The sequence below is a fragment of the Carlito syrichta genome, unplaced genomic scaffold (genome assembly GCF_000164805.1).
Source record: "Carlito syrichta isolate Samal-C Ts95f unplaced genomic scaffold, Tarsius_syrichta-2.0.1 Scaffold306935, whole genome shotgun sequence".
Taxonomy (NCBI): Eukaryota; Metazoa; Chordata; class Mammalia; order Primates; family Tarsiidae; genus Carlito; species Carlito syrichta.
This window is the reverse complement of record NW_007251031.1, coordinates 17,832-26,543: the sequence shown is the minus strand read 5'-3', so window position 1 is coordinate 26,543 and position 8,712 is coordinate 17,832. Positions and strand designations below refer to the sequence as shown.

Below are 8,712 nucleotides of genomic sequence, written 5' to 3'. Positions count from 1 at the left end.
ACCCAAGTGTTGATATGATTTCTCCTAGGCCAAAAGCTACTAAATTTTCTAGCCAGACCACATACTTTGTGTCTAGTACTCCTTTTATAGCAGCTGGTGTGATGGGGAGGCTGGAAGGGCTTAGACAAGAACACTGAGAAAATCTGGAAGACAGAGAGTGGGAGAGACAGAGGGGAATTTAGAGACTCTCTGGAAGTCTGTGGGGAAGGGAGGCAGAGGGGATTATCTTGTAGGGAAGTGGGCAAAGGAAGCGGTTTCTTTGTGCAACAGGGAAGTCAGATGAGGGTGCAAGAGGGTGTGGGAAGGGGTATGACATTTGAGTTCTGAGGGCAGGTGCCTTGTGGAGACATCCTTCCCCCAACAGAGCTCCAATGCTGCTCTGCCTCTTCCATCTCTTTGAGTGCCTTTGCTGCCCTTAGGAAAGCACAGCTAGTAGGAAGAGCTCAGCTGAAAAGGTTCCCGTGGTAGGGCATAGGAGAGCAGAGAGAAAGCACTGGGCAGGACGTTGGGGAAAGAAGCAATGCTCCTCTAGAATGCCCTAGCAATCTGCCTTTATAGTTAGTTTCAAGTAGGGAATTCTTGCCCACAAGTCTTGGCTTCTGTCTCTGATTTTGAGGTATGCGATCTGGTCTGGGGGAAGAGGGTATTTTGGAAATTGTGCAATCTGTGCAACTGTCTCCATCCTTCTTCTCTCTGGGTTCCTCATCTTCCTGAGGCATCTCTTCTCCCATCCCTTTACACACTCACTACTTGTCATTCTCTCTCTCTCCGCCCCCCAGGCTCTGGGATCCCACCACATCTACCAGCAGTAGAAAAGTCTCTCTCCTTTTGCATGCTCCAGATCTCCTCCTTGCCAACCACAGCTGAGTGTACACCCAGGGCTCAGGCTGGCTGGGCAAGCTGCAGACTCTTGACTGGGGCAGTGTCTTAGGCACCATCGACTCTCTGAGGCCCTGTACAGTGAGACTTCAGCAAAGAGGAGCAGAAGTACTTACAGGACCTGTTCTGGTTGTACTTTCATGGTTTTCCTCAGGAAGTACAGACCTTTGCAGGTCAATTTCACTTTGAATGTAAGTTCATTCATTGCCCCAAGCTGATAACTTGCCTGAGGGCTCCAACCATCTTTCAATGGGGAGGATAGTGTATAGGCTCTGACCAGCTTGCAACCTTTTGGACCTTGTTTCCTCTTCTGGCTCCCATTCTCTCTTCTGTTTCACCCTTCAGCCCTTCCCTTCCATATGCACAGAACGATCTTACTGTACAAATCTCTTCATATGCCAGATATACCATTGTGTTTTGCCTCCGTGAATGGTTTTCTCCTCTTGGTCTTCTGCTCACTGTTATTAGGATGGTACTCAGCATTTTCCCATGCTTCTGCCTCTTTTTTCTGTGGTCTATGTATTCACATGGCCTGGTCTGTACTTAATTCCTTTTATGTTAATTTTTTCAGACCACTCTTCCATCTTCCTGAGACCATTCCCATTTACCTCTTTCCCATTAATGATTTCAAGGTACTTTTATGACTTTAAATTTTTCTTTCCACACATTTTCACCTTCTTTCCTATTTAAGCTCTAGTCTCCCACATGATTTCTCAAAAAAAAAATTTCCCTCCCTTGAATCTCTTGGCTTTCTAAATTGTTTTTATTCTTTCTTGTCATACTTTTCATATTAATTATCTCTTCCCGACCACCCCCAGGCCCCTTTGAGCTCCAGATATCAGCCAGCTGTAGAATTCATGGTCCTGGGAGGCCTCAGAATGCTCCCATTTAGGGGCATATCAAGCATCAGATATCCTGAGTTTCCAAGTACGTTCCTGGGAGCTAGCTCCAGGAGCAGGGAGCCGAGCCCAGAACTTCTATAAGGTGCTCAATCAATACCAAGATATTAAAGAAACAGTATGGGACCTCCTTGGTCACACCTGCCCTCGATTTCTGGCAGACCCCCTTGAAGCAGGGAAGTCAGAACTGGAATGACAAGGTGATCCCAACTCTCTCCCCACTTGTTCCTAGTGTTTTAATGTTTATGTTTGAATTTGCCAATAATCATTTTCATTTAGAGACACAAAATGAGAAGCTACAGGGTGAGATATGTGGGTTTAGCATTGTTTCTTACACAAGAGGAAGAAGTGATTACTCCAAGTACTAAGGCACCTGAGTCCTTGAGCTCTGGCAAGTCCATTTCTCTCCATCCTCTTCTGCCTAGTGAAGCTCAAGGCCTGACTGTCTAGTGGCCCCAGTCCCAGGCCTGGCCGTCTGTAGCTGGTGTGCCACGTCTCAGGATTCTACCCAATGCCTGTGTGGGTTATGTGGATGTGGGGTGACCAGGAGCAACGAGGCACTCAGAGAGGGGATGTCCTGCCCAGCGCTGATGGGACATGGTATCTCCAAGCAACCCTGGATGTTGTGGCTGGGGAGGCGGCTGGCCTGTACTGTCGGGTCAAGCACAGCAGTCTCTGGGGTGAGAAGGAACTGGGCCCAACTGGGAAATTATGGAAGATCGTCCTGGGGCTTTTGAGTGAGGAGCTGAGGAAACGAGTAGGAATGCCAGGTACCAGAAGGATAAAAGTGGGAGAATTCATGTATTGACGGGTAGAGAATGTCCACAGTTAGAGTTCAAGAAAATAGAAGTAAGGGATTAGATGTAATAAAGAGAAAATAAGTGAGAGCAGTGATTTAATGGAAAAGTTATGGGAGATCGCAGACATGGACTCAGGAGAACTTGAAAGGAGGACTCTAGAAAAAACACATGCAACCTCTAGGAAGGGCCCGCACTTTTGGAATAAGAGATCAGTGGTGGGGTAAAGAGTGTTTTATGGCTTGGATAGAGAATATGCTATGGGTTGACATCTTTATTTTATCCCCAACCAGGTGGATATTCCATCCTTCTGTTCTTGATCTGTTTGTAGCAGTTATCGTGGTCATGTTGGCTATAATCGACTCAAGGTTTAAAAAACAGAGGTGAGCCTCTTTTTGTTCTTTGCTTCTTCAACCTCTAATCAACGTGTTCTTTTTCCTCTCATTCATTTTGCCTTTCCTTCTTTGTTTCCAATTGCACTTCTTTTAGATTAAGATCCTCTTTTTTCCCCATGGCTCAAGTCAGAAGATTCACTCCCTTCATGTACCCAGCCCAGCCTTTCCCATGGGAACCAAGACCCAGGACACCAGGAGTTTAGGACATGAGCTCTGCCTGGCAGAAGAATTGTGGCTCAATATAGACTCCTGAAGAAGTGCAAGACTAACTTAAAGCAACTTTGCTGTCATTAGTCTACCTTATACATAAAAATATTGTCTGCATCTGAAACATAGCTCACGTCCAATAAAGGAAACGTGTTTTATTAAAACAGCTTGTTGTAGCAAGGATACTCATCTCTTTAGAAATATTTTTCATCTTACAGCAATATTTTTTCTGGTTTGGTCACATATTCATCACAATTGCTTCTTCAGACTGTAATTCAGATGGTACTTTCTCAAGGATCTTCTCATCTTCGTCAAACCGAAAGCTCTTCTGTATACCTAAAATTGAACTGGTCTTCATAAACACACAATAGCTTCCTACTCAGGACAGAAACTACTTAAATTTTGGCTTTTTCTTTTCTCTCACTTGCTTGACTGTATGCTTTAAGTATTTGTGTCTCTGTTCAAGTCTTATCTGACTTGAGGGCATCTTCGTTAGCATGTGACCTATGTAGAGACACAGGATCTCATGCTCTGTGGGGACCCATGCTAGGTTTAATGCTCCACTGTTTTTATCTTGAAATTCTTAATACATATCAAACAAGAGACACTGCATCTCTGTTTTTCACTGACCCCATGAGTTATGTAGCTGGTTCTGCCTGTAGGTAATATTATCAATAAATGCTGACAGAAATATATTTGTTTTCAGATCATGTGATTCTTATCCCATTCCTTCTCTGACATCTCTGCATCATTTTACTGTACTTGTATTCAAACTTTTCCTGTCTCCTTGTGTGTCTCACCAGAGGTAAAGGAGGCAGATGAGTGCCTCAGACTCCACAGAGATTGGGGTGTTAATGCATCTTTAGGGATAGTTAAAGAAAATATTAACATGTGAAGTTTTTTTTTTTTTTTTTTGTTTGGTCAAAGTGAGAATAGGGTTAAACTGTCATTCCAACCTTCCTAGCTTGTGTTTTTAAGCTCTGTGTTTCATACATGTGGAGGGATTCATATTTTGAGAGATCTGAAAGAGGATATGGGATTTGAAGGAAATTCCAGTAGACAAAGTTAAGCTAAGGCAATGGAGTCAAAGAGTTAATTGATGCCAGATAAGGGACATATTTTCTTTTTTATTATTATAATAATTTTTAATAGATTGCTTTTTAAAGGTTTTTTATGTTGATTCTTGATTGTTTTTATCTTTAGTTGAGATACATTTGATTGATCCTTTTAAGAGCAGGAGGTTCTTAAGGTGCAGAGTTCATATAGATACTGGGTCAGTCACATTCCTTGGATGGGATAATCAGGTAGATTGTGTGAAATTTTTAGTGGAAGTTTACAAATTCATTATGGATATTTTCAAGTAATCAGACAGGGTTTTATGATACCTTATGTAGGCTTCATTCTTATCCATGAATGAGGCATTGAGGCCAGCCCTAGTTGAGTCATCAACTTCTGTGTGACCTATTCAGATAACCTATCTAGAGGGAGGCAAAAGGAGTTCAGAGAGGAAGGTGGAATTTTAAGGAATTGTTTGGAGGAATAAATTATGAAAGTCAGTTTTCCATCACTTGGCATAAGATCATAGGGATGACTTCTAAGAAAATGAGGAGGTTCAAGTAGGGACGTTCCAGTTTCTGGCACAAAGTGTACAGTAAATCAATATTTCTAATATGTCCTGTTTAAATGGACTTTACACTATGACTTTACTTTTTTGGTCACAATAATTCTGGATCTGCTGATCTGGGCCAAACTAACTCCTCTGCCTCCATGTCCAAAATCCCCATACTAAATATTGTGATTCTGTGACACTCAATTTCCTTCTGTCTCATAATTATGTCAAGCTTTTTCTCAGCTCAATGTCACTTACAAAGGCAGAATTTGCTGACTAGCCAAACTAGCAAATTCGACTTCAGTCACATTCAATTCCAGTATTTTTAATGGTTTATTTTGAATAATTAATTTGGTTGAAATTACCTTATTCATTTTTAAGTGTTGATTGCTTTTCTCATCTAAGATATGAGCATTATATCATCATGAATTTCATGTATCTTGATCATATTTGTATGCCAGTGCTTGTAGTTTGACATTTAGTGTGTGGTTAAAATATTTTTGTTGAGTGAACAAGCAACAGGAAACTTTGCCTTTCCAGAAGAGATTTTAGTGAAGCCAGTCATTATGTGATAGGTCGTAGAGTTTCAGGTACTGAAAGTGGTGGTATTCCACAGTGCTGGTATTACTTAAAAACTGTAGGAGGATGATTGGTATTGCACAAAGATGGCAAAATGTTCTCTCTTAGTTCTCTTTTATTTAAGTCGTCGCCTAAAGTTAACCTAATGTTGACACCTAAAGTTAACTGTTACAAGGCCTATCTGATGTGGTTGGAATATGAGTATTACTGACACACAGAGTTTGGACAGGAGTCTTGAGTGGGAGCTGGGCCCAAGCACAGACCTGAGCCTTCTCTTCCCCAGTGGGGCCTTCTCCAGGTTTAAAAGGTGAAGTAGTTGGCATGGCTGATGAGATGGTTGTGAAGATGAAAACACCTTGTGAAAACCAGACGCAGGGCTTCTCAGGAAGCTTGAGGTCCAGTGCCCCACGGAAGAAGGAAGGACTCACCCTCCAGCTCAGAGTGTGAGAGTCCCTGGCTCTATGGAGAGACCAGCTGAGGCTTCACAAGCCAGCACTCATGCAGGTGTGTGCTGGGCTTGAGCTGCAGACCTGTGTGAGACTGAGTGCAGGGGAGGTGGCTGTGGTTGGCTAAGGATTTCCTTGGGGCCCCGAGGCTCTGGAGATACAAACACAGGCCTCAGTTGCTCTGTCTGGGGGTGGAGTGAGGAGAGTGAGATGCTGACTGGGTCAGGCCTTGCCACTCTCCCCCTCAGTGTGGCTTCTTAAGCCTGAAGTCATCTTAGTGTGGGACACTTGTTTCATTGATGGGGACTTGGAAGTGGAAAGACTATTGCTCTGAGAGGATGAAGACGTGGACCTAGGCCTGACTCTGCCACCTACCCACTTTCCCGACCTTGGGTTCACCAATTCACCTCTTTGAAACCTCAATTTCCTCATCTGTAAAATGAGAAACTAATCATAACGATACTCTTGTGCCTGTCACAGGTAGACATTTGGGAGGCAGTGATGATGGGTTAGCTCTGAGAAATGCCTGTTATGTAGATTTAGCAGTAACAGATTAATCAAGCTCCTGCATCTCCATGGGTCAGAATCTTCCCTTTCTTTTCCTATGGAACTCAGCCCAAGATAGGCTATTGCCTCGTTGCCATAGGCACAAGAGCCCAGCTTGGTGACCTGAGCACAGAACCTTGCATCATCCACATTTGGGGTCCTTTATCCCCAGAATGTTTTTCTCATAAAGATGGTTCTCAATTGTCACACACAAAATGGTGCAGTTGTTTCTATTTCTACTTTTGCAGCTATAGTAAATAAGTTAAAAAAGATTTACCAGCTCTATTGGTCTTCAAACCCACCCATGCCAGTGAAAGAATACCATATTCCATTTTCCTTTAGTTTTTTTTTTTGCCAGCAACTATCTTTAATATTATTTATTGTGTTTTTAACATTTTTAGTAGCAGAAAACAGCATTTTCTTATGGCTCCTTTTTAGGAAAAAAGGCTTATGCTAAAGGGTATATTTTAACTCCATGTTTTTTTGGTATAGAAAAACAGCCTATTGCATGGCCAGAGTGACACCATATTGAAGCAAAACAGCTTTGATGACCGATGGTTGACTCTTGCACCTGCAGCAAAATCTTTAAACTCTGTCCATAGCATAGATAACCCCTCACAGAGAAGCCATGTGGGTAGCATAGATAAACTCATGAAAATGCTTATCTAACCTCAATACCAGTCACGAGTTTCACAAGAAAGACTGAGGCAAGAGCAGCATCACTTGTTCAACCATGAAAGTTTGCTATATAAAGGATATTTTCTGGTGGTTGGTGCAGGTATCCACTGTCTTGCAGCCCTCCAAGACATCACTTCTGTTCATAATTTTCTATCAATATCAGTTCTAATAGACTGGATTTGTCAGTCTCTTTCTTTGACCTCTCTTCTTCCTCCGACTTCTGAGTAGGTACCCACATTCAGTAGGGCTGAGGAAACCAACTCAAGCCAGACATCCCAGAATGGCTTTCCAGAGCCACACTGTAGACCTGGGGCTGAGAGAGCTACTGCCTCTGTCATGGACAGGAAACTGCAGGGTCAGGAGCAGCTGGTTGTGACCAGGCCATTGCTGCCAGCATTCCCTGCTGGCAAAACCTGCCTGGTCCTCACATAGTTCAGTCTCCATAAAAGCTGTGTGTGTCAGAAACAGAAAACCAAATACTGCATGTGGTCACTTATAAGTTAGAGCTAATCACTGGGTACACATGGGCATAAGGACAATTGAACAGATATTGGGGGACTCTAAAAGAAGACAAGAGAGGGAGGGACATGAGGGTTGAAAAATCACTATTTTGGCAACGGGTGCATTGGAAGTCAAATCCCCCACCATCATGCAATATATCCTTGTTACAAACCTACACAAGTATCTCTTGAGTCTAAAATACATTTTCTTAAAAAAAGATTATTTAAAAGTCTTGTGTATGCAAAATCACTGGTGAGACCTCAGCCGAAATGCATCTGGAAAATGCAGTTTGAGTTTTTCATACACTGCGGTACTGGAGGGCATCCTAGATCAGGGCGTAAGAGGTGTTGAATGAGCCAGTCCATGGCATCTGCCAGTTTGTCTTCACGACTTGCTTGAGCTTTGTTTGACCCTTGTCCAGTGAGTGGTACAACAAAGTCTTCTTATGTTTCTGTAAAAGTCCAATTTGACTGTCTCATTGTCCCCCACTTCCTTTCCCTCCCATGCTGTCCTGGCTCTGTTCTGCCCTGGTGATCATGAAAAAAACAGTGGATCCAAGAACATGCTGGGCTGCTTTATTTTTGTTGATCTGGGTTTATCTCAGGAGGACTCAGATCTCAGTATCCACACACAGGCTTCCCCTCTTTGCTGACACTTTCATATCTGCCTCTTTCCACAGCCTGCATCCTGACACAGGACCACCCTCCTGTGTGTTGCTATCAGGATTGGTGATCCAGTGCCCCTTCCTCTAATTAGTCCTCTGAGGGAGCAGCCCAGTCAGGGGTTCAACGCCCTTCAGAATACCCCCGGGAATGTGGTAAGTGAGACTTTTTTTACCTCTCTATGTCACAAGAGAGGAAGGGGTGGAGGAGAGTAAGACCTGAAGAAGAGAAACTAAAAAATGAAGATTTCTCTTTAAAGAATCTGGGTTGTGATGAGCAGGAAAGAGATGAGGTGATCAGGAGCTGGAGGGAGGTCATAGAATTTTATAAAGTTTTTTATTATCAGTATTTTTTATTATAATATTGTGGGGTACAATTAAGGGTTAGATATACAAGTATGCTTCGTTCAGGCATCCTTGTTGATAAGAGGTGTCTCCCCATCCACAGACAGATATTTACTACCATTAATCCCATCTCCCTTCCCCTCCCCCACCCAAGTTTTTTTTTTAAGTTT

At 43.0% G+C, this 8,712-nt stretch overlaps 1 pseudogene across 1 annotated transcript; it reads left to right on the top strand.

Moving 5' to 3' along the window:
* The first annotated feature begins 371 nt into the window (after window positions 1-371).
* LOC103265895 lies at window positions 372-2,962 on the top strand (annotated as a pseudogene). The gene is made up of 6 exons (XR_002482281.1): window positions 372-429; window positions 769-1,070; window positions 1,698-1,739; window positions 1,772-1,978; window positions 2,204-2,458; window positions 2,869-2,962. The product of XR_002482281.1 is annotated as a T-cell surface glycoprotein CD1e, membrane-associated-like (transcript).
* Window positions 2,963-8,712: the final 5,750 nt, after the last annotated feature.